We start from the raw sequence: 27,694 nt of genomic DNA on the forward strand, positions 1-27,694 counted from the left end.
CAGTAAAGTTACACCGTGCTCTGCTGTCACATCATCCTGCGCAGTAAAGTTACACCGTGCTCTGCTGTCACATCATCCTGCGCAGTAAAGTTACACCGTGCTCTGCTGTCACATCATCCTGCGCAGTAAAGTTACACCGTGCTCTGCTGTCACATCATCCTGCGCAGTAAAGTTACACCGTGCTCTGCTGTCACATCATCCTGCGCAGTAAGTTACACGTGCTCTGCTGTCACATCATCCTGCGCAGTAACGTTACACCGTGCTCTGCTGTCACATCATCCTGCGCAGTAAAGTTACACCGTGCTCTGCTGTCACATCATCCTGCGCAGTAACGTTACACCGTGCTCTGCTGTCACATCATCCTGCGCAGTAAAGTTACACCGTGCTCTGCTGTCACATCATCCTGCGCAGTAAAGTTACACCGTGCTCTGCTGTCACATCATCCTGCGCAGTAAAGTTACACCGTGCTCTGCTGTCACATCATCCTGCGCAGTAACGTTACACCGTGCTCTGCTGTCACATCATCCTGCGCAGTAAAGTTACACCGTGCTCTGCTGTCACATCATCCTGCGCAGTAACGTTACACCGTGCTCTGCTGTCACATCATCCTGCGCAGTAAAGTTACACCGTGCTCTGCTGTCACATCATCCTGCGCAGTAAAGTTACACCGTGCTCTGCTGTCACATCATCCTGCGCAGTAAAGTTACACCGTGCTCTGCTGTCACATCATCCTGCGCAGTAACGTTACACCGTGCTCTGCTGTCACATCATCCTGCGCAGTAACGTTACACCGTGCTCTGCTGTCACATCATCCTGCGCAGTAACGTTACACCGTGCTCTGCTGTCACATCATCCTGCGCAGTAACGTTACACCGTGCTCTGCTGTCACATCATCCTGCGCAGTAAAGTTACACCGTGCTCTGCTGTCACATCATCCTGCGCAGTAACGTTACACCGTGCTCTGCTGTCACATCATCCTGCGCAGTAAAGTTACACCGTGCTCTGCTGTCACATCATCCTGCGCAGTAAAGTTACACGTGCTCTGCTGTCACATCATCCTGCGCAGTAAAGTTACACCGTGCTCTGCTGTCACATCATCCTGCGCAGTAACGTTACACCGTGCTCTGCTGTCACATCATCCTGCGCAGTAAAGTTACACCGTGCTCTGCTGTCACATCATCCTGCGCAGTAACGTTACACCGTGCTCTGCTGTCACATCATCCTGCGCAGTAAAGTTACACCGTGCTCTGCTGTCACATCATCCTGCGCAGTAAAGTTACACCGTGCTCTGCTGTCACATCATCCTGCGCAGTAAAGTTACACCGTGCTCTGCTGTCACATCATCCTGCGCAGTAAAGTTACACGTGCTCTGCTGTCACATCATCCTGCGCAGTAAAGTTACACCGTGCTCTGCTGTCACATCATCCTGCGCAGTAAAGTTACACGTGCTCTGCTGTCACATCATCCTGCGCAGTAAAGTTACACCGTGCTCTGCTGTCACATCATCCTGCGCAGTAAAGTTACACCGTGCTCTGCTGTCACATCATCCTGCGCAGTAACGTTACACCGTGCTCTGCTGTCACATCATCCTGCGCAGTAAAGTTACACCGTGCTCTGCTGTCACATCATCCTGCGCAGTAAAGTTACACGTGCTCTGCTGTCACATCATCCTGCGCAGTAAAGTTACACCGTGCTCTGCTGTCACATCATCCTGCGCAGTAACGTTACACCGTGCTCTGCTGTCACATCATCCTGCGCAGTAAAGTTACACCGTGCTCTGCTGTCACATCATCCTGCGCAGTAAAGTTACACCGTGCTCTGCTGTCACATCATCCTGCGCAGTAAAGTTACACCGTGCTCTGCTGTCACATCATCCTGCGCAGTAAAGTTACACCGTGCTCTGCTGTCACATCATCCTGCGCAGTAAAGTTACACCGTGCTCTGCTGTCACATCATCCTGCGCAGTAAAGTTACACCGTGCTCTGCTGTCACATCATCCTGCGCAGTAACGTTACACCGTGCTCTGCTGTCACATCATCCTGCGCAGTAAAGTTACACCGTGCTCTGCTGTCACATCATCCTGCGCAGTAAAGTTACACCGTGCTCTGCTGTCACATCATCCTGCGCAGTAACGTTACACCGTGCTCTGCTGTCACATCATCCTGCGCAGTAAAGTTACACCGTGCTCTGCTGTCACATCATCCTGCGCAGTAAAGTTACACGGTGCTCTGCTGTCACATCATCCTGCGCAGTAAAGTTACACCGTGCTCTGCTGTCACATCATCCTGCGCAGTAACGTTACACCGTGCTCTGCTGTCACATCATCCTGCGCAGTAAAGTTACACCGTGCTCTGCTGTCACATCATCCTGCGCAGTAAAGTTACACCGTGCTCTGCTGTCACATCATCCTGCGCAGTAACGTTACACCGTGCTCTGCTGTCACATCATCCTGCGCAGTAAAGTTACACCGTGCTCTGCTGTCACATCATCCTGCGCAGTAAAGTTACACCGTGCTCTGCTGTCACATCATCCTGCGCAGTAAAGTTACACCGGTGCTCTGCTGTCACATCATCCTGCGCAGTAAAGTTACACCGTGCTCTGCTGTCACATCATCCTGCGCAGTAAAGTTACACGTGCTCTGCTGTCACATCATCCTGCGCAGTAAAGTTACACCGTGCTCTGCTGTCACATCATCCTGCGCAGTAAAGTTACACGTGCTCTGCTGTCACATCATCCTGCGCAGTAACGTTACACCGTGCTCTGCTGTCACATCATCCTGCGCAGTAAAGTTACACGTGCTCTGCTGTCACATCATCCTGCGCAGTAAAGTTACACCGTGCTCTGCTGTCACATCATCCTGCGCAGTAAAGTTACACCGTGCTCTGCTGTCACATCATCCTGCGCAGTAAAGTTACACCGTGCTCTGCTGTCACATCATCCTGCGCAGTAAAGTTACACCGTGCTCTGCTGTCACATCATCCTGCGCAGTAAAGTTACACCGTGCTCTGCTGTCACATCATCCTGCGCAGTAACGTTACACCGTGCTCTGCTGTCACATCATCCTGCGCAGTAACGTTACACCGTGCTCTGCTGTCACATCATCCTGCGCAGTAAAGTTACACCGTGCTCTGCTGTCACATCATCCTGCGCAGTAAAGTTACACCGTGCTCTGCTGTCACATCATCCTGCGCAGTAAAGTTACACCGTGCTCTGCTGTCACATCATCCTGCGCAGTAAAGTTACACCGTGCTCTGCTGTCACATCATCCTGCGCAGTAACGTTACACCGTGCTCTGCTGTCACATCATCCTGCGCAGTAAAGTTACACCGTGCTCTGCTGTCACATCATCCTGCGCAGTAAAGTTACACCGTGCTCTGCTGTCACATCATCCTGCGCAGTAAAGTTACACCGTGCTCTGCTGTCACATCATCCTGCGCAGTAAAGTTACACGTGCTCTGCTGTCACATCATCCTGCGCAGTAAAGTTACACCGTGCTCTGCTGTCACATCATCCTGCGCAGTAAAGTTACACCGTGCTCTGCTGTCACATCATCCTGCGCAGTAACGTTACACCGTGCTCTGCTGTCACATCATCCTGCGCAGTAAAGTTACACCGTGCTCTGCTGTCACATCATCCTGCGCAGTAAAGTTACACGTGCTCTGCTGTCACATCATCCTGCGCAGTAAAGTTACACCGTGCTCTGCTGTCACATCATCCTGCGCAGTAAAGTTACACCGTGCTCTGCTGTCACATCATCCTGCGCAGTAAAGTTACACCGTGCTCTGCTGTCACATCATCCTGCGCAGTAAAGTTACACCGTGCTCTGCTGTCACATCATCCTGCGCAGTAACGTTACACCGTGCTCTGCTGTCACATCATCCTGCGCAGTAAAGTTACACCGTGCTCTGCTGTCACATCATCCTGCGCAGTAACGTTACACCGTGCTCTGCTGTCACATCATCCTGCGCAGTAACGTTACACCGTGCTCTGCTGTCACATCATCCTGCGCAGTAAAGTTACACCGTGCTCTGCTGTCACATCATCCTGCGCAGTAAAGTTACACCGTGCTCTGCTGTCACATCATCCTGCGCAGTAAAGTTACACCGTGCTCTGCTGTCACATCATCCTGCGCAGTAACGTTACACCGTGCTCTGCTGTCACATCATCCTGCGCAGTAAAGTTACACCGTGCTCTGCTGTCACATCATCCTGCGCAGTAACGTTACACCGTGCTCTGCTGTCACATCATCCTGCGCAGTAACGTTACACCGTGCTCTGCTGTCACATCATCCTGCGCAGTAAAGTTACACCGTGCTCTGCTGTCACATCATCCTGCGCAGTAAAGTTACACCGTGCTCTGCTGTCACATCATCCTGCGCAGTAAAGTTACACCGTGCTCTGCTGTCACATCATCCTGCGCAGTAAAGTTACACCGTGCTCTGCTGTCACATCATCCTGCGCAGTAAAGTTACACCGTGCTCTGCTGTCACATCATCCTGCGCAGTAAAGTTACACCGTGCTCTGCTGTCACATCATCCTGCGCAGTAACGTTACACCGTGCTCTGCTGTCACATCATCCTGCGCAGTAAAGTTACACCGTGCTCTGCTGTCACATCATCCTGCGCAGTAAAGTTACACCGTGCTCTGCTGTCACATCATCCTGCGCAGTAAAGTTACACCGTGCTCTGCTGTCACATCATCCTGCGCAGTAACGTTACACCGTGCTCTGCTGTCACATCATCCTGCGCAGTAAAGTTACACCGTGCTCTGCTGTCACATCATCCTGCGCAGTAACGTTACACCGTGCTCTGCTGTCACATCATCCTGCGCAGTAACGTTACACCGTGCTCTGCTGTCACATCATCCTGCGCAGTAAAGTTACACCGTGCTCTGCTGTCACATCATCCTGCGCAGTAACGTTACACCGTGCTCTGCTGTCACATCATCCTGCGCAGTAAAGTTACACCGTGCTCTGCTGTCACATCATCCTGCGCAGTAAAGTTACACGGTGCTCTGCTGTCACATCATCCTGCGCAGTAAAGTTACACCGTGCTCTGCTGTCACATCATCCTACGCAGTAAAGTTACACCGTGCTCTGCTGTCACATCATCCTGCGCAGTAAAGTTACACCGGTGCTCTGCTGTCACATCATCCTGCGCAGTAAAGTTACACCGTGCTCTGCTGTCACATCATCCTGCGCAGTAACGTTACACCGTGCTCTGCTGTCACATCATCCTGCGCAGTAAAGTTACACGGTGCTCTGCTGTCACATCATCCTGCGCAGTAAAGTTACACCGTGCTCTGCTGTCACATCATCCTGCGCAGTAAAGTTACACCGTGCTCTGCTGTCACATCATCCTGCGCAGTAAAGTTACACCGTGCTCTGCTGTCACATCATCCTGCGCAGTAACGTTACACGGTGCTCTGCTGTCACATCATCCTGCGCAGTAACGTTACACCGTGCTCTGCTGTCACATCATCCTGCGCAGTAACGTTACACCGTGCTCTGCTGTCACATCATCCTGCGCAGTAAGTTACACCGTGCTCTGCTGTCACATCATCCTGCGCAGTAACGTTACACCGTGCTCTGCTGTCACATCATCCTGCGCAGTAAAGTTACACCGTGCTCTGCTGTCACATCATCCTGCGCAGTAAAGTTACACCGTGCTCTGCTGTCACATCATCCTGCGCAGTAAAGTTACACCGTGCTCTGCTGTCACATCATCCTGCGCAGTAAAGTTACACCGTGCTCTGCTGTCACATCATCCTGCGCAGTAAAGTTACACCGTGCTCTGCTGTCACATCATCCTGCGCAGTAACGTTACACCGTGCTCTGCTGTCACATCATCCTGCGCAGTAAAGTTACACCGGTGCTCTGCTGTCACATCATCCTGCGCAGTAAAGTTACACGGTGCTCTGCTGTCACATCATCCTGCGCAGTAAAGTTACACCGTGCTCTGCTGTCACATCATCCTGCGCAGTAACGTTACACCGTGCTCTGCTGTCACATCATCCTGCGCAGTAACGTTACACCGTGCTCTGCTGTCACATCATCCTGCGCAGTAAAGTTACACCGTGCTCTGCTGTCACATCATCCTGCGCAGTAACGTTACACCGTGCTCTGCTGTCACATCATCCTGCGCAGTAAAGTTACACCGTGCTCTGCTGTCACATCATCCTGCGCAGTAAAGTTACACGGTGCTCTGCTGTCACATCATCCTGCGCAGTAAAGTTACACCGTGCTCTGCTGTCACATCATCCTGCGCAGTAAAGTTACACCGTGCTCTGCTGTCACATCATCCTGCGCAGTAACGTTACACCGTGCTCTGCTGTCACATCATCCTGCGCAGTAAAGTTACACAGTGCTCTGCTGTCACATCATCCTGCGCAGTAACGTTACACCGTGCTCTGCTGTCACATCATCCTGCGCAGTAACGTTACACCGTGCTCTGCTGTCACATCATCCTGCGCAGTAAAGTTACACGTGCTCTGCTGTCACATCATCCTGCGCAGTAAAGTTACACCGTGCTCTGCTGTCACATCATCCTGCGCAGTAACGTTACACAGTGCTCTGCTGTCACATCATCCTGCGCAGTAACGTTACACCGTGCTCTGCTGTCACATCATCCTGCGCAGTAAAGTTACACCGTGCTCTGCTGTCACATCATCATGCGCAGTAAAGTTACACGGTGCTCTGCTGTCACATCATCCTGCGCAGTAAAGTTACACCGTGCTCTGCTGTCACATCATCCTGCGCAGTAACGTTACACCGTGCTCTGCTGTCACATCATCCTGCGCAGTAAAGTTACACCGTGCTCTGCTGTCACATCATCCTGCGCAGTAAAGTTACACCGTGCTCTGCTGTCACATCATCCTGCGCAGTAAAGTTACACCGTGCTCTGCTGTCACATCATCCTGCGCAGTAACGTTACACCGTGCTCTGCTGTCACATCATCCTGCGCAGTAAAGTTACACCGTGCTCTGCTGTCACATCATCCTGCGCAGTAAAGTTACACCGTGCTCTGCTGTCACATCATCCTGCGCAGTAAAGTTACACCGTGCTCTGCTGTCACATCATCCTGCGCAGTAACGTTACACCGTGCTCTGCTGTCACATCATCCTGCGCAGTAAAGTTACACCGTGCTCTGCTGTCACATCATCCTGCGCAGTAAAGTTACACCGTGCTCTGCTGTCACATCATCCTGCGCAGTAACGTTACACCGTGCTCTGCTGTCACATCATCCTGCGCAGTAAAGTTACACCGTGCTCTGCTGTCACATCATCCTGCGCAGTAAAGTTACACCGTGCTCTGCTGTCACATCATCCTACGCAGTAAAGTTACACCGTGCTCTGCTGTCACATCATCCTGCGCAGTAAAGTTACACCGTGCTCTGCTGTCACATCATCCTGCGCAGTAAAGTTACACCGTGCTCTGCTGTCACATCATCCTGCGCAGTAAAGTTACACCGTGCTCTGCTGTCACATCATCCTGCGCAGTAACGTTACACCGTGCTCTGCTGTCACATCATCCTGCGCAGTAAAGTTACACGTGCTCTGCTGTCACATCATCCTGCGCAGTAAAGTTACACCGTGCTCTGCAGTCACATCATCCTGCGCAGTAAAGTTACACCGTGCTCTGCTGTCACATCATCCTGCGCAGTAAAGTTACACCGTGCTCTGCTGTCACATCATCCGCGCAGTAAAGTTACACGGTGCACAGATTAACATGAGATGTGTCACATTCTGCGTCTCTGCCCCAGTTTGCACCTTGGGGAGAGTCAGTAGGAGGAGTTGGGGGAGTTACATGGTGCACAGATTATAATGAGATGTATCACATTCTGCGTCTCTGTCCCAGTTTGCACCTTGGGGAGAGTCAGTAGGAAGGAGTTGGGGGAGTTACATGGTGCACAGATTATAATGAGATGTATCACATTCTGCGTCTCTGTCCCAGCTTGCACCTTGGGGAGAGTCAGTAGGAGGAGTTGGGGGGGGGAGTTACATGGAGCACAGATTATAATGAGATGTATCACATTCTGCGTCTCTGCCTCATCTTGCACCTTGGGGAGAATCAGTAGGAGGAGTTGGGGGGAGTTACATGGTGCCCAGATTATAATGAGATGTATTACAGTCTGCGTCTCTGTCCCAGTTTGCACCTTGGGGAGAGTCAGTAGGAGGAGTTGGGGAGGAGTTACATGGTGCCCAGATTATAATGAGATGTATTACATTCTGCGTCTCTGTCCCAGTTTGCACCTTGGGGAGAGTCAGTAGGAGGAGTTGGGGAGGAGTTGGGGGGAGTTACATGGTGCAGATTATAATGAGATGTATCACATTCTGTGTCTCTGCCCCAGCTTGCACCTTGGGAAGAGTCAGTAGGAGGAGTCGGGGGAGTTACATGGTGCACAGATTATAATGCGATGTATCACATTCTGTGTCTCTGCCCCAGCTTGCACCTTGGGGAGAGTCAGTAGGAGGAGTTGGGGGAGTTACATGGTACACAGATTATAAATAGATGTATCACATTCTGCGTCTCTGTCCCAGTTTGCACCTTAGGGAGAGTCAGTAGGAGGAGTTGGGGGAGGAGTTACATGGTGCACAGATTATAATGAGATGTATCACATTCTGCGTCTCTGCCCCAGCTTGCACCTTGGGAAGAGTCAGTAGGAGGAGTTGGGGGAGGAGTTACATGGTGCACAGATTATAATGAGATGTATCACATTCTGTGTCTCTGTCCCAGCTTGTACCTTGGGAAGAGTCAGTAGGAGGAGTCGGGGGAGTTACATGGTGCACAGATTATAATGCGATGTATCACATTCTGTGTCTCTGCCCCAGCTTGCACCTTGGGGAGAGTCAGTAGGAGGAGTTGGGGGGAGTTACATGGTACACAGATTATAAATAGATGTATCACATTCTGCGTCTCTGTCCCAGTTTGCACCTTAGGGAGAGTCAGTAGGAGGAGTTGGGGGAGGAGTTACATGGTGCACAGATTATAATGAGATGTATCACATTCTGCGTCTCTGCCCCAGCTTGCACCTTGGGAAGAGTCAGTAGGAGGAGTTGGGGGAGGAGTTACATGGTGCACAGATTATAATGAGATGTATCACATTCTGTGTCTCTGTCCCAGCTTGTACCTTGGGGAGAGTCAGTAGGAGGAGTTTGGGGGGGTTACATGGAGCACAGATTATAATGAGATGTATCACATTCTGCATCTCCCTGGGCTATGCTTTTGCCTTTTATTTGCCCAAGGAATCCTCCTGATCTGAAGTGACGTAAGTCTAATATTCTGTATCAGATGTTAGAAACTGTTCTTGTACCACAGCCCCGCTCCAAATAAACAGTGCGTCTATGTGTCAGGAGGTAGATTACGGGCGCGATGATGCCGTTGTGTAAAAACATATACAGTATTTTTTTTGTCTACAATGCAACCTATTTATATATTTCTACAATGCAATGCAACCTAGTTATCTATTTATGTATTTCTACTGTTGTAGAACTGTGTGTGTGTTGCGCTAGTATTCTGCGTAATAAGTCTTACGCCATCTTTAAGGTGAGGAAACCAACGTAGAAAACGGTCAGGAAAAGTTGCACATTTTTTAAACATAGACCTGCAGTAATATACTAATGTAACTCCGCCCCTAACGCCTCCCACACTCTCCATCACTCCCTCATCTCATCACAGGCAGATGCAGACCTACCCAAAAATGGCACAGCCAAGATTAATACAGAGATGCTACCGGGCGCAGGTCTATTTCAGCACGACAAAATATCGATTTTGTGATGAAACTTGCCCTTTGACACACACAACCCACAGACCCCAAAGTATCAAGGCAAAAGTGGAGCAATTATGGGGCAAACAAAAAAACTGCACCAGATACTGTATATCACGGGGGGGAGGACATTCTATCGATCTCTATGGGACTTTTTTCTTTAATTGACATGGTGCAGATCCCCCCCCCTCTACCTCCCTCCTCCCTTCATCCCCCAGAGTAGCTTCACTTTGACCTTGATACATAACCCCCTCTGTTTTGAAGCAGTGTTATTGCTCCCTTAACTTTTACAAACACACCCAGCCTTCTTTTGGCTGCACCTCCATCTATAATACAGGTGCCAAATGGTATCCCTTGCCAGGGTTGTAGGTTAAGTGCCCTCGGATGGCGGAAGGCAGGCACCCTGGGTGGGTTTCCATCCCTCCCTGTGCAGCGGGAGCTGCCATAGCGCTGGCACCCATACACACAATTGTTTTTTAGAGCATGTTAGGAGCTGGATGACACCCGGGACATCTGTGTTTGGGGTGTACAATGCGTGGGATGGTGCTTAAGGGTTTTGTAGCACCTCATCACCGAATGAATGAACTGCTTGGAGCCAGGAGCATCCTCTGGTGAGTCAGGATGGAGGGGAACAAGAGGGTAGTGTTTAGAAAATAGTTTATGGCCCTGGGAGGATAAATATTGATGGAAAGAAGTAGAGAGATGGTGAGTGAATGGGACGGAAGATGAGAGTAAGAGAGATTGATGGCTGCACAGAAAAACATCTGGAATTGTTCTTGTCGGGAGGAGCTGAGAACTTCTCCTGGGAAGAAAATCAACAAGCCCAGGAATCTGAGAAAAGGAAAACCCTTCCAGACAAAGAATCATCCAGGCTGTAAGTTTTCCAAGCCAGCGGCCAGCTCAGACCCCAAGTCATGTATTATCTCACGGTGCTGACAATGTACTCAGTGGTCAGCAATGTGCATAGAAGAAGGAAATGTTCATGGGACCGAATGATTGTGTTATCCAGGCTCGGAAGTCGAAACCACACCGGAAGACTTGGGGGCTATGTACTGTATTAAGGCAAAAGTGGTGCAATGCTAGGGCAAAACAAACTGCAACAGGACAAAGAAAAACCCCTATTAAGTTCAATTTGTTCAATATATATTGTGGCTCACAGTATATACTCCGTTTTTATTTCACTTGTGTCACATGCATTAAACATGATTTCTCTTATTTGTTTTGGCACACAGAAATAAACTGTGCTTGGCGTACAGATGTAGCAAAGGTTATTACACTCATAATGCAGAATATCACCTTATAATAATGCAGAATATCTCGGATTTTCAATAGGATTTAATGGCAGTTATAACTGTAGATGGGCACAATTTTTTTCTTCTATGGGCAGGTTCCTTTGGTCCACAGAGCAATTCGAAATCTGTCGCAGGATTTTTAGAAATCGAGAGAGGGAGAGAGAGATAACACCCTGCAGTTTGTAGAGTTTTATTTTTTTTAAATAAAGTATTTCAATTCAGTATGTGTCTGGCACTCTGGCAGTGATGGCGCAGTCAATAATACGTATTTGTGTCCCTCTTCTGTTATACCGTAGCCACCTTTGTACATATCCTTCATGTAGTACCAAATGAGTGCATATACTGTACCTGTAGTAGCTCCCTTCCCATGGCTTCCTTTAAAAGCAGAGCACTTCCACTTCCTGGTTGACAGTTTAATGTCCCTGTTGGGGAGCACACCTGAGATTCCTGTGAGATACGCAAATAGCTAGATTATCTACATGAGTGAGCAGCTCAAAATTATGTGACAGTGATAGTAACCATCAGCTGGTTTTGCTCACACTGCTAGAGCTGTGGCCTAGAACGGGAGTGGTTGTGGGTTGGGTCTGACACCATAAGCCTTAGGTTCATCAACTCTATATAGTTGGTACAGTATGGAAATATTTTTAGAAAGTGTGCAATGCAACTCATTACAATATAATTTGTGCACCATTAGCATATCTCCCAGACAGGTAACTCAGGGGTGCCCCATTTCAGCACAGGCATGTCTCATTAATTTATTTGAAAGGTTTATAACAATACAGCAACGGATTTTATTTATTGACAGATTTGAATTAATCCACTTGGCTTTTTTAGAACCCAATGTGCGGACAGATTTGGTCAAAACAGTACCGGGGAACGCTTTAGGACTGGTTCGCCCATCTCTAGCGATAGCAAAGAACATGTCACAATTACCCACTGTAACACCTCTTCCCCCAGCCAACAGAAGAGGGGCCACACTACAATGTCCCAATGTCTCTTACGTGTTATGCAAAGTACAATGAACGCTCTTTACCGTGGTTCTCAGGGGCTGATGTCCGTGCAGGCTGCTATGACAACCAAGAAGTAATAGGCGCCAGGAACTTTTATGTTGTTTATTTGAACATAACAGCAGAATAAAACAGGAACAGTCCCATAGATAGAGCTTCCTTGGGGTGCTCACTCAGCATTCACCAAGAAAACATTTCTTCTTAACTGGTAACTGTGAGTTTCAAGGTCATACCCTGTAGATAACTTCAGGTGTCCCCTTATGGGCTACCCCTTTTATCTATTTGGTACATGATTGCTGTTTCTTTGATTCCAGGACTACACGTAGCATACATTTGAACAGGCGGTTCATCTACCACTGATATCTTTGAGCCAGGGCCATCTCTTTCCCAAGCCTTCAACCTTATCACTTGGAACAGAACTAAGGGACATCCTTGTAGAGGGAGAAAGGGGGTGGCCCGGTATTAAAGGGGTTGCACCCCATTTGGCCATCCCCTGACCTCACCAGGGAGACAAGGGGTTAACTGGGCTGCGGTCCAGAAATGTGATTTAACCCTTGTTATAACATGAAAATGTATATTCCCCTGTCCCCATGCTTTATTGTGATATCTGGTTATATCGGTGTCTGCATCACACATACACTGGGATCCATCCGGGAGGGCAAGGGTTAATAGTTCTGTAGTGATTATAGCCCTTTGTGTAATTTCCCCGCCTTTTCAGGCACCATTTTGCAGAGTCCCATAGGCCGCCATTAGAGCTCCATGCATGTCAATGGCGGATCTTGCTGTTTTGGACCTGTTTCCCTCGAAGACCAGCAGATGGCGTCCGAGAGGAGGAGCGGCGGTTTCCCATTGTAAGTCAATGGGCTCATTGACTTCAATGGAGATTCCTCGACGGCGCTTTCCAGGAACGAGTTGGCTGCCGTCCAAACTGCAAAACCGCAAAACGGATACTTTTTCTAAAAGAGAGCTTTGATCACTGTTAGTCAAGTTCAACGTTAAGTGGCGTGGGAATCTACAGTTCTAGGGCACCCAGAAATAAAATTATTTTTGCCCCTAGTCCCTAGACCTCCACCCACTCAACCACCACCGGGTCCCCGTATCCTGTACCCCCGAGAAGGGTCGTGCCGAGAGAGCGGGTCGCGCCATAGGTTCCAATGGCGGCGGCAGAAACAGATAAGGAATTTGACTAAGTGTAAAAAGCTGAAAACCATGAATCCATACCTCCGGTTCCGGAGGGTCCTGAGGGCCAGGGTTTGGGGTATCTGTAGGCACTGCTCCGGCATGGCTGCAGAACCATCCTTGACCCTCTTGGACCAACCCGACGAAGTATGGACCCCCTTGAAAGTTCGGGGAATTCTCCCATAGGGCCTCATGCAGTAAGCCCCGATAAAATCTTTTCGCCAAGTGTGGCGGATAGGTGGGCGATAGGCCTTTTTTTGGCGATTTGCCCTCGCAGTATTCAGTAAGGGCCGAATCCTTCCGATCCCTGCCGAAGCACTGCGAAAGCAAAGTTGCCGATGAGCCTGTGCCAATACAGCCTGGCTCCCGATAAGCCTTCCGATAAGCCTTTGGTGGCGATAGATGTTTGCAGCAGAGAGAGACAAGCCGCTCTCTCAGCGCCAACATCGGCAACAAATAAAGTATTTATAAACAACTTTTACTCCTAGTGTACATGTGCAGGGGGTCTCCGGAGTTGAACCGCATTGGTTTTAGGTCTGGGTACCCCCTGCTTCCCGAGATACAGACCCCTTTATGAGGTGCCGGTATCCCTCTGCATTTAAAGGTCCCGATCACGTGACCGCGGCATGTAAACAAAGCAGAGGGATACCGGCACCCCATAAAGGGGCCTGTATCTCGGAAGCAGGGGGTCCCCGGACCTAAAACCACAGCGGTTCAGCTCCGGAGACCCTCTGCACATCTACACTATCAGTAAAACACACACATCAATAAAGACTTGTTCCTTACCTTAGAGGGTATCTGCTACGGTAACGAAGCAGCATGAATATTTATTTAATAATACTGTACAGTGAGCAGGGGGTCCCCCGAGCTGAACCGCATCACTTTGTGGACCAGGGACCCCCTGCTTCCCAAGTTACAGGCCCCGGAATGTGTCATCGGGTGGCAGTGTCGCCGCCATCTTTATTGCGTCCCATTCGCGACGTGCCCGCTATAAATATGGCGGCGACACTGTAACCGATGCCCCAAACCGGGGCCTGTAACTCGGGAAGCAGGGGGTCTCTGAGCCACAAAAATCAATGTGGTTCAGCTCAGGGGGCCCCCTGCTCCCGCACAATAGTATTAAAAATACATAAATGCTGCTTCATTACCATAGCGGATAGCTGCTAAGGCAATGAAGGGGTTAAGGCAGAATAGCATGTTTATTGGGGACATTTGCCCCCAATAAACATTGCAATAAACAACATACACCCCCTGTGTATGTAAAATACATAAACAACAATAAATACATTAAATACATATAGTACTCACCACCCATGTCCGGCTGCCACGATGAAGGCCATCCTCCTCTTCATCCTGCCCATGGTCCCCTCCGCTGCTGCAAAACAGACACAAGAATGAAAACATCCAAAGTAATGTCCCCTATCCCCTTAATCACCATAGCGGTTATTAACCGCTACAGTCATTAAGGGGTTAACCCACCCTCACCCACCACTCGGGACGCCTACATACCCTCCCACACTAACCCACCATCCCCGTGAGACCTAACCCCCCTCACCCACTACCCACAAGGGAGGCCTACCCACATACCATTGGGGAACCCCCACCCCCAGTACCCACAATAAAAACAATACAGTGACCCACAATAAACATCATAATATTTAATAAATACATTACCCATCCCCTGTGCCCCCCCATAAATACATGATTTATTCTTTTACAAACAGGGTTCATAACGCAGCCCCACGCGAGTCCCCGGTGGGCTGGCGGGGCACCTGGACAGACCTACAGGGTACCAGCAGCCCTTTTCAAACAGGTTCTGGAGGCCTGCTGGTGGGTCCCGCCAGCACCATGGCCCCCAGGTGGTCACCGTGGGCCACAATTGGGTCCCCACGGTAGGCCCAAGGATGTCTGGGAGCCCCGAGTCAGACCCACAGGTGTCTGCGGGGCCTCGGGTGGTTCACACGGGGGTCTGGGGAACTCACGGGTGCTCACTACGGGTCCGCGGTGCCCCCACAGAAGTGGGACCACACATCTTCATCCCCGCACCTACGGGTCGGCGGTGCCCCCACAGAAGTGGGACCACACAGCTTCATCCCCGCAGACTACGGGTCCACGGTGCCCCCACAGATGTGAGGCCACCGCTTCATCCCCGCATGTGTCACCCGTGGAGCCACCAGCCTGGTACCCGTGAGATACCCGAGGAAACCACAGGTGGTCTCCAGAGGTCCCACGCGGAACCACGGAACAAACCCTGAATGTAAAAAAAATAAACCTGGCCTATACATTCAATACATTCCCACCCCCCACCCCCGCCCCCCCAACACCTACAGTACAATAATGTGCAAAATAACTATTATCCAGATAGGGATAATAGATTATTTGCCCATTATTAAAAACATTAACTAGCATATTCAAATAAATAAAGTACTACTGACATCATCAATAAGAAGTTTCCGTCGCCAGCAACATCCTTGTCTTGCCCACAAAATACATAGCCAAAACAAAGCCAATACATTGCAATTGCATTCAGATATCAATTAACCACTTAAACACCTTATCGGATAATAACCGCAAAGGTAATTAAGGGGTTAAGCCACACTGGCCCAATACCCACCCTTCACCCATTAATTTGTACAGTGGCTTCATCATGCAAATATATATATATATATATATATATATATATATATACAGAGAGATATATATATATATATATATATTTATATATATATATATATATACACACACACATGATGAACCAATATACAAATAAATGTAGAAGGGTTATCAAAACCATACTGTACTACAAATAACAATTCTCCATAAAGACACACTACAATAAAATTAATTTCCTTTCATAATCCTAACTGATCTTACAATCACAATCATCAAATGCTAATCAAATACCTCTAATGGCAATCAATACATTGCATTTACATTGCATATATGATGCATCCAATCTATGCATCATATACATTCTGCAAATGAATGTTAACAATAAAATTGCAATCAAAATAGAAATACCTCCAAACAAGTAAACTATTTTATCCAATCCAGTAAACATAAATCAATTACCATTCATTAATGACATCCCTAAACAATTTACATTCCATCCCTAACAATTAAACAATTAACAATTTCAAGCCTTTAACATAACAATTGAGCCCGAGAAAAAATATATGTACCAACAAGAATACCAAATACAAAACGAAGCCTAAACCTGACCTCAAGAACACAATACAATATCAACAATTACATCTATCTAATTGTAAAAAAGGGCTCATCAGTGTGCGGTTGGTTATACTGGTCATGCAAAAATGAAGCAAGGATAGGTTTTACCATACTTAGTTAAGTTATGGCGGGTAAAAAAAAAAGTGACAAAAGTAATTTCCCAGAATCCCTTGCTGCAGTGGAAGTGCTGTGTGCTGGGTGATAATGGTGAAAGGCAGGGTTGCAGACCTGTCAAAGACATGCAAATGAGTACACAGTAATATTTCCATTTGCTATAGGCTTTGCTGTGGAGGGTTGTTTTGTCACTTTTTTACCCACCATAACTTAACTACGTATGGTAAAACTGATCCTAGCTTCATTTTTGCATAGCCAGTATAACCAACCCCACACTGAAGAGACCCATTAAGATCGAAACAGTCTGTCTGTGGGTGGGTTTACTGGCTATGCATCTTAACCCAGGCTGTGCGCAAAGCTATGACCATGCAGCAAGCTTAAGCCTATAGGGGAACCATGTTAATAGTTTTGAAACAAAAGGTGGCACTGTGTGCTCATTTCCATGTCACTTTCCAGAATCCCTTGCTGCAGTGGAAGTGCTGGGTGATAATGGTGAAAGGTGGGGTTGCAGACCTGTCTAAGACATGCAAATGAGCATACAGTAATATTTCCATTATCATGGCGATGATCAGGCCATTAATAAAGGCATTATACCCGGCTGATTAACCCTAATTCGCATTGAGACTGAAGGGGTTAACTATATGTGCACCACACTGATCTGTTTTCCCCTACACTATCTTTATTGTCCCCATTCTGCAGCTCAATCCACAACACTAATAACAGTAATAGCAATGCATGTGAATTGGGCCAATTGTATTTCAGACACAAGGAGCAAGCTAGCACTCTAATTTTTGGAGTGCAGCTAGCTAAGGATGTACTAAGCCCATACATAATGTTTGGTGTCCCCCACACACACAGAATGTATATATATATATATATATATCTATAGATAAACTGTATTTTAGTTATGATTTAAAAGGTATTGGCAGGAAGCTTTTCCTGTCAGCCCAGCAATGAATGTATTAACATGCATATATGTTTAGAGTAAATGAGCTGAGGGTCTTTCATCTCCGCACTTCAAAGGACCCCAGGCGAATTGAATGCCTCAGTGTCTATGAGAAATCCGAAGTTGAAAAGCCTCAGAGACCCTAGGTGTTAAGACAGCCAGGAAATTGTGAAGTACCAGGTACCGGTCCAACATGTGGGCTGTTCACACCTTGTGGCCAGATCTGAGACTTGCTGTCACCAGGTAATGATATGATAAGGAGCTCAGGTGTGATGTTAGCACATGCTCCGTGCAAACCAGGAAGCCACATCTGCCCATGGTATGAACTACTGGCAAGTCTGGGATAGGGGGAAAAAGTGTTCCCATGGAAGGGATTGGGTGCAGATGTTAGGTATAGGACCCTTAACCCTATAAAAATGCCTGTAGCCCCAGTCCCTGTGGGATTCATGATTTATCCAAGCGTTGTTCAAGATTTCGTCCAAGTGCAGCGGCAGCGGTTCCAGAACACAAGGGGTTAAAACACCATAACCAAGGATTTACCCCTACTTCAGGAATTTGTTAGCACTTGGGATCCCAGAACAAATCCCAAAGAACCAAACAAAATCTCGTGGAAATATTGGGCAGGCAAGTTGCACCCTAACCAAAAGGATTGTAACCCAGGCGCTTTGTTTCTTCATCTTTTGTTCTATGGACAATTTATTTTGTTTCCCCATCCCACTAAGTGATTATTAAGTGTATTCTGAGGTTGTCGTGTGTTTGTCTGAAAATAAATCAATGACAATTTATTTTGCCCGCCTTGTTATGCTCAATCGAGAATCCCAAAAATATAAAATTGTTCATAAGTACTAGTCTACCGTGACACTCTCCCGCCCCTATATTCTCTTTCCTTCCTGCCATTCTCTCTCAATTCTCCCTCCCACATTCTCTCTCTCTCCCTCCCCCTATTCTTCTCGAACACCCCCCATTCTCTCCAACCCCCATTCTCTATCTCCCTCCCCACATTCTCTGTCTCCCTCCCCACCATTCTCTCTCTCCCTTCCCCCCATTCTCTCCATCGCTTCCCCTAATTCTCTCGCCTTCCCTCCCATTGTCTCCTCCGTCCAACCATTCTGTCTCTCTATCCCAACCACCCCACATTCTTTCCATCCCTCCCTTTCATTATCTCTCCTTCCCTTCCATTCTCTCCCTCCTCACCATTCACTCTAACTCCTCCCATTTTCCCTAACTCCCTCTATTCTCTCCCTCCCTCCCTACCATTCTCTCTCATCCTCCCACCAATCTCTCCCTCCCCCATTCTCTCTTCTCCCCCCCTCATTCTCTTTACGTCCCTCCCATTTTCTCTTTACCTACCCCTCATTCTCTCCCTACCTCCAATTCTCTCTATCTTTCCCCATTCTTTCTCTCCCACCTGCCCTCCCCTCATTTTTTCTCCTTCCCCAATTCTCTCTTCTTCCCCCATTTTCTCTCTATCCCACCCACTCACTCTCTCTCTCCCCCTCTATCTCTCACTCTCTCTCTCTCTCTCACTCACCATCCCTCATCATCATACATCTCACCCCTTATCATCTTTCTCCCTCTCGACCCCCTCCCTTTCACCCCCTCCCTCTTCATCTTCTGTCTCACACCCTCCTCCCTCCCACAACCCCTCCTCATCCTCCCTCCTCACCTTCCCTCTCGTCCCCCCTTCTTCATCCTCCCTCTTACCCCTCCTCCTCATCCTCCTTTTCGCCCCCTCCTCGTCCTCCCTCTCATCCCCCTCCTTGTTTTCCCTCTCACCCCTCCCCATTCTCCTTATCCCCTCTCCTCATCCTCCCTATCACCGTCCCTCCCCTCCCTCTTACCCTCCTCAGAAAAGAAAACTGTATTTTCTCGATTCTAAGACGCACCTTTTTTCACATTTTAACATTTCTTAGAATCAATTTCTTTGAGCACAGAGTACCTGCCGGGTGCGAAGCCAGAGCCGCCGCAGCGGGGAGGGCTGCTGGGTTCCCGCAGCTGGTGGGGGGAGGTGGTGGTGGTGGGGAGAAGAAGCAGGGGAAGGTTGCAGAAGACGGTGGATCCGCTGTCCCAGGAGCTGGTACGCTCAGGAATTTGTTCCTTTACGAATATGGCTGCTACTGTAATGTGAGTCAACGTGAGGATCACATGATCTGTTACGGTGTGGAATGACGTTCCACTGCCTGTAGTGCTGAGCAGGAGGTTCCTTTTCCCCCCCCGAAAATGGTTATCAAATCAATGGTGCATCTTACAATCTATGGCGCCTTACAATCAAGGAAATACGGTAGTTCTTTTGAAAGCTCCTTGTTTTGTCCCCGAATATATTTGAATATAGTTATCATATCCCCTCTTAGATGCCCCTTCTTTAATGTAAACAAATCAAATATATCTAATTATAATCTGTGCACCATGTAACTCCTCCCCAACTCCGCCTACTGACTTTCACTGAGGTGCAAGCTGGGGCAGAGACACAGACTGTGATACATCTCATTATAATCTGGGCACCATGTAACTCCCCCCAACTCCTCCTACTGACTCTCCCCAGGGTGCAAGCTGGGGCAGAGACGCAGAATGTGATTCATCTCATTATAATCTGTGCACCGTGTAACTCCCCCCAACTCCTCCTACTGACTCTCCCCAAGGTGCAAGCTGGGGCAGAGATGCAGAATGTGATACATCTCATTATAATCTGTGCACCATGTAACTCCCCCCCAACTCCTCCTACTGACTCTCTCCAAGGTGCAAGCTGGGGCAGAGATGCAGAATGTGATACATCTCATTATAATCTGTGCACCATGTAACTCCCCCCAACTCCTCCTATTGATTCTCCCCATTGTGCAAGCTGGGGCAGAGACGCAGAATGTGATACATCTCATTATAATCTGTGCACCATGTAACTCCTCGAAACTCCTCCCACTGACTCTCCCAGAGGTGCAAACTGGGGCAGAGACGCTTAGACGCCCCTTCTTTAATGTAAACAAGTCAAATATCTCTCATTATAATCTGTGCACCATGTAACTCCTCCCCAACTCCTCCTAATGACTTTCACCAAGGTGCAAGCTGGGACTGAGACACAGAATGTGATACATCTCATTATAATCTATGCACCATGTAACTCCCCCCCATCTCCTCCTACTGACTCTCCCCAAGGTGCAAGCTGGGGCAGAGACGCAGAATGTGATACATCTCATTATAATCTGTGCACCATGTAACTCCCCCCAACTCCTCCTACTGACTCTCCCCAAGGTGCAAGCTGGGGCAGAGACACAGAATGTGATACATCTCATTATAATCTGTGCACCATGTAACTCCCCCCAACTCCTCCTACTGACTCTCCCCAAGGTGCAAGCTGGTGCAGAGACGCAGAATGTGATACATCTCATTATAATCTGTGCACCATGTAACTCCCCCCAACTCCTCCTACTGACTCTCCCCAAGGTGCAAGCTGGTGCAGAGTCGCAGAATGTGATACATCTCATTATAATCTGTGCACCATGTAACTCCCCCCAACTCCTCCTACTGACTCTCCCCAAGGTGCAAGCTGGGGCAGAGACGCAGAATGTGATACATCTCATTATAATCTGTGCACCATGCAACTCCTTGAAACTCCTCCCACTGACTCTCCCAGAGGTGCAAACTGGGGCAGAGACGCTTAGACGCCCCTTCCTTAATGTAAACAAGTCAAATATCTCTCATTATAATCTGTGCACTATGTAACTCCTCCCCAACTCCTCCTACTGACTCTACCCAAGGTGCAAGCTGGTGCACAGACGCAGAATGTGACACATCTCATTATAATCTGTGCACCATGTAACTCCTCCCCAACTCCTCCTACTGACTTTCCCCAAGGTGCAAGCTGGGGAAGAGACGGAGAATGTGATACATCTCATTATAATCTGGGCACCATGTAACTCCTCCCACTGACTCTTCCCGAGGTGCAAACTGGGGCAGAGACGCTTAGACGCCCCTTTTTTTAATGTAAACAAATCAAATATATCTCATTATAATCTGTGCACCATGTAACTCCTCCTCAACTCCTCCTACTGACTTTCACCAAGGTGCAAGCTTGGGCAGAGACGCAGAATGTGATACATCTCATTATAATCTGTGCACCATGTAAATCTCCCAGCTCCTCCTACTGACTCTCCCCAAGGTGCAAGATGGAGCAGAGACACAGAATGTGATACATCTCATTATAATCTGTGCCCCATGTAAGTCCTTCCCAACTCCTCCTACTGACTCTCCCCAAGGTGCAAGCTGGGACAGAGATGCAGAATGTGATACATCTCATTATAATCTGTGCACCATGTAACTCCCCCCAACTCCTCCTATTGATTCTCCCCATTGTGCAAGCTGGGGCAGAGACGCAGAATGTGATACATCTCATTATAATCTGTGCACCATGTAACTCCTCGAAACTCCTCCCACTGACTCTCCCAGAGGTGCAAACTGGGGCAGAGACGCTTAGACGCCCCTTCCTTAATGTAAACAAGTCAAATATCTCTCATTATAATCTGTGCACCATGTAACTCCTCCCCAACTCCTCCTAATGACTTTCACCAAGGTGCAAGCTGGGACTGAGACACAGAATGTGATACATCTCATTATAATCTATGCACCATGTAACTCCCCCCCATCTCCTCCTACTGACTCTCCCCAAGGTGCAAGCTGGGGCAGAGACGCAGAATGTGATACATCTCATTATAATCTGTGCACCATGTAACTCCCCCCAACTCCTCCTACTGACTCTCCCCAAGGTGCAAGCTGGGGCAGAGACACAGAATGTGATACATCTCATTATAATCTGTGCACCATGTAACTCCCCCCAACTCCTCCTACTGACTCTCCCCAAGGTGCAAGCTGGTGCAGAGACGCAGAATGTGATACATCTCATTATAATCTGTGCACCATGTAACTCCCCCCAACTCCTCCTACTGACTCTCCCCAAGGTGCAAGCTGGTGCAGAGTCGCAGAATGTGATACATCTCATTATAATCTGTGCACCATGTAACTCCCCCCAACTCCTCCTACTGACTCTCCCCAAGGTGCAAGCTGGGGCAGAGACGCAGAATGTGATACATCTCATTATAATCTGTGCACCATGCAACTCCTTGAAACTCCTCCCACTGACTCTCCCAGAGGTGCAAACTGGGGCAGAGACGCTTAGACGCCCCTTCCTTAATGTAAACAAGTCAAATATCTCTCATTATAATCTGTGCACTATGTAACTCCTCCCCAACTCCTCCTACTGACTCTACCCAAGGTGCAAGCTGGTGCACAGACGCAGAATGTGACACATCTCATTATAATCTGTGCACCATGTAACTCCTCCCCAACTCCTCCTACTGACTTTCCCCAAGGTGCAAGCTGGGGAAGAGACGGAGAATGTGATACATCTCATTATAATCTGGGCACCATGTAACTCCTCCCACTGACTCTTCCCGAGGTGCAAACTGGGGCAGAGACGCTTAGACGCCCCTTTTTTTAATGTAAACAAATCAAATATATCTCATTATAATCTGTGCACCATGTAACTCCTCCTCAACTCCTCCTACTGACTTTCACCAAGGTGCAAGCTTGGGCAGAGACGCAGAATGTGATACATCTCATTATAATCTGTGCACCATGTAAATCTCCCAGCTCCTCCTACTGACTCTCCCCAAGGTGCAAGATGGAGCAGAGACACAGAATGTGATACATCTCATTATAATCTGTGCCCCATGTAAGTCCTTCCCAACTCCTCCTACTGACTCTCCCCAAGGTGCAAGCTGGGACAGAGATGCAGAATGTGATACATCTCATTATAATCTGTGCACCAAGTAACTCCTCCCCAGCTCCTCGTACTGACTCTCCTCAAGGTGCATGCTGGGGCAGAGACGCAGAATGTGATATATCCCATTATAATCTGTGCACCATGTAACTCCTCCCCAACTACTCCTACTGACTCTCCCCAAGGTGCAAGCTGGGGCAGAGACACAGAATGTGATACATCCCATTATAATCTGTGCACCATGTAACTCCTCCCCAACGCCTCCTACTGACTCTCCCCAATGCAGCAAGCTGTGACAGAGAGACACAGAATTGTAAATTAAAACAGATACAGGTATTAGATACAAATGATATGCACAAATAACGCCAAAGAAGGAGTTATCAAAAGAAAATTTCTAGTCCTTCGGCCAACGTCTTCAGAGACGTGATTTCCACATCCCTCCCAAAAAGTCAATGAAACGGTGAAAGCAGACGCCTGTGGTGTGGACTAGGCAGATACAGTATTATAGAAAATGAGAAAAAACAATCACTGTCAGCTCTGGTGAGACAATACATACATAGGGGACTATGCACTAAGCTCCGATAAGTCACTTTTAGACCGCAAAGTGCTCTTCGATCGTGATTTTTGGCTCCACCTGATGCACTAAGCAATGCAAACAGGCACTTTGTGGTCTAAAAATGACTTTTTTCAGGAATTTTTTCTAAGTCCAACTTTGCTCGATCGCAACCCTGTTTGCGTGAAATTCTGCCCTTAAGCAGGATGCGCTAAGCAACGCAACCTTAGCAAACGTAAAAGTTGCATTGATCAGTAGACGCAAAGAAATCTGGACTTAGAAAAAATGCGACCATGTGACAGAGACTTGGGGGAGAACGGATGTGACGTCTTTGAAAGCCTGTCACATGGTACTAGAGCCAATCAGAGTTGGGATGTATTTCCCACGCTCTGATTGGCTACCGTACCATGTGAGTTCGGCTATGTTTCTTTTAATGACGTCATCTTAAAGGCAATTGAAGCAAAGGCATTCTGATTGGCTGTGCTTTCATTGCCTTTAAATGACGTCATCATTTTTTTTTCATCGGCCAAATCACATGTTTTTCACGGCCCAATCAGGACCGTGGGAAACATTTGACCAAAAGGTGACGTCATAGGCCTATAAAAGCCTATGTCGCCTCATTTTGAAGCTAGTCGCCGAGGAGGGAACATATCCCCTCCCAAGAAGAGAAGAAGGGCGTGGCGTAAGAAGATGGAAGAAGAAGGAAGAAGACCCCAGAAGACCCCAAGAGAAGACCCCAGAAGACCCCAAGAGAAGACACAGACGTGGATTTGTTATGGTCTTTTTTTTTTGGCTAACCTGTGGATTTGTTCCTGTGCTTCCAGGTCGCTTGGATTTCGGTGAGTGGCATCTAATGGTGAGTAAACAAAAGAAAAGTTTATTATTTTTACTTTTACAGGTTTTAATGATTTTTCATTCATGTATTTTATTTTTTCAGTCCCATTTAATGCACGTTAATGTATATATGTATATACATACATTCACGGACACTGAATGGGTGTATTGTATGTGAATTTTGTATGTAAATGCATTGTATTTTATGCTGTATTATTGCCCCTGTATGTTATGTTTATCTATCTGTATGGATAGACATACAGGGATAATAATTGATTGTTTGGCTCATGTTTAGGTTCTTTTCATGTATGGATAATGTATTTAGCATCTTTATTTTGACATTGTTGTGAATAATGTAATTTGTATTTAGCTAAAGGCTTCTTTATGGTAGTAAGATTAGAATGATGGTGGTTACTTTAAATTAGAGTTTTTTTGGCAATGGTTTGGCTTTAGCAATTGATTAGGGAATTGTATAATTGATTTGTATTGTATTTTAATTGTTTGAGGAAATGGATTAATTGATTGATGCTAATTGTATTGATGTTGGTTAGTTTCTAATTGATTTTCAGGATGGCGTTGGTGGTTAGGGGACATTGTTCATAGTGTATTTTATTGTTACATATATTTTGCATAGTGTTACATGATGCACAGATTAATTGCATCATGTACACACTCATGCAATTGTGTGACATATCATATACATTTGTGGAGCTGCTGATTTGTTGGTTTATATTTGCAATATATGCTGGATTTATTGTAACATGCAATGTGGTGATTTTAGGATTAAAAATTCATGTGTTGATTTATGCATGTTTTATGTGTTTCATAATGGGCAAATAATATATTATCCATATCTGGATAATAGTTATTTTGCACATTATTGTACTGTATGTGTTGGGGGGGGGGGGTATTGGCCCCAAGGATATGTGGGTAGGCGTCCCTTGTGGGTAGTGGGTGAGGGTGGTTAGGCCTCACGGGGTGGGGGGTTAGAGTGGGAGGGTATGTAGGCCTCCCGAGTGGTGGGAGAGGGTGGGTTAACCCCTTAATTACTGTAGCGGTTAATAACCGCTATATTGATTAAGGGGTTAGGGGACATTACATTGGCTATTGTAATTGTTGTGCATGTTTTGCAGCACCGTAGGGGCATGGGCAGAATGAAGATGAGGATGAAGACGGCCTTCATCGTGGGTGCCTGTAAAACGTAAGTGTTAAATGTTTTGAATGTATTTATTGCAATTTATATGTATTTAAAATGGGCAAATGCATTATTATCCGTATGTGGATAATAGTAATTTTGCCCATTACAGTACTGTATGTGTTAGGGGGCGGGGGCGATGTGTGTTGTTTATTGGGGGCAATTGTCCCCAATAAACATGCTATTGTGCCTTAACACTTTCATTGCCTTAGCGGCTATTTGCTAAGGTAATGAAGCTGCATTAATGTATTTTTATTAATAGTGTGTGGGAGCAGGGGGTCCCCTGAGCTGAACCGCATTGATTTCTGCCTCAGAGACCCCCTGCTTCCCGAATTACAGGCCCCAGTTTGGGGCATCGGGTGCCAGTGCGGACGCCATCTTTATAGAGCCCACGTCGCGTCTTGGATGCTATTAAGATGGCGGTGGCACTGGCACCCGATGCCCCATACCGGGGCCTGTAACTCGGGAAGCAGGGGGTCTCTGAGGTAGAAATCAATGCGGTTCAGCTCAGGGGACCCCCTGCTCCCGCACACTATTATTTAAAATACATTAAAGCAGCTTCATTACCATAGCGGATAGCCGCTACGGTAATGAATTATTGTTTATTGTTATGTATTTTAATAATAGTGTAGATGTGCAGGGGGTCTCCTGAGCTGAACCGCAATGGGTTCAGGTCCGAGGACCCCCTAGTTCAGGAGATACAGGCCCCTTTATGGGGTGCCGGTATCCCCTGCAGAATGTAAATAACCCGGTCACGTGACACAGGAGCTTTAAACTGCAGGGGATACCGGCACCCCATAATGGGGCCTGTAACTCCTGAAGTAGGGGGTACTCGGACCTGAAACCAATGCGGTTCAGCTCGGGAGACCCCCTGCTCATGTACACTATTATTAAAATATTTTAATTTAGTTTAGGATCGCCTGTAACAGTCTTGCATGGAGATAGCAAATCTCCATGCAAATGTTACATGCGGCTTTTTTTTCTATCAGCTAGCGAACGGAAAGGTTCAGAACGCTAGCAGGGGGGAAAAAAGCAACTTGTACGCTGTGACTGTTCTGAGCTATTTTGAGCAGGTACGTTAAAAAATGGCCTCAAGGCCTTAGTGAATCGCGTCCCCGGCCTCACTTTATAACGAACCTGCTTTTTTTTTTTTTATAACTTTGATTTTATTGGGTGAAATACATCGTACATGGTAACAGCATCCATTGTCTACAGCGACATCACCGCATTTAGTTTTTTTTTATACAATCAACCAAAAACTTGACATACTAGACTCACAAGACGAACAGCGGAACATGACACACCAGCTAGCTAGCAAGGAGGGAAGGGGGGGAGGAAAAGGGGGGGGGGCGGGGAGGCTCGAGGGGTGTTCCACCTATAGTCTTCCATTCGGACGCTGTGTGTTTACGTTAGTGTAGACCTCTCTCTCAGAGAACAATGACCACTTCTCTCCTACTGCTCCGGCTCTGACTGCCTCTTTCTGGGGGGGCCTATTCTAGCCTGGATCCCGCTTACTCTCTGTGTTCTCTGTCTCTAAACTGTCATGGATCCATTTCATTACCGGAGAACGCATTTACCGCTTATCATTGCAGGATTGTGGTGATATCTATTCCCGGGATGTCTGTCTGTGCCAGCCAGGGCTCCCAGACTTTTAGGAAATTTGAACCGGTATCGTTAACCAAACTCGTCAACTGTTCCATCCGGCAAACAAACCAAATTCTGTTTCTAATCTTGGGAATAATTGGAATATCCGGTTGTTTCCATACTGCCGCGATCTCGCATCTGGTGGCAGTAGCCAGATGTGTGATCAATTTAT

This window comes from Ascaphus truei, chromosome 1 (genome assembly GCF_040206685.1).
Source record: "Ascaphus truei isolate aAscTru1 chromosome 1, aAscTru1.hap1, whole genome shotgun sequence".
NCBI classification, from domain to species: Eukaryota; Metazoa; Chordata; class Amphibia; order Anura; family Ascaphidae; genus Ascaphus; species Ascaphus truei.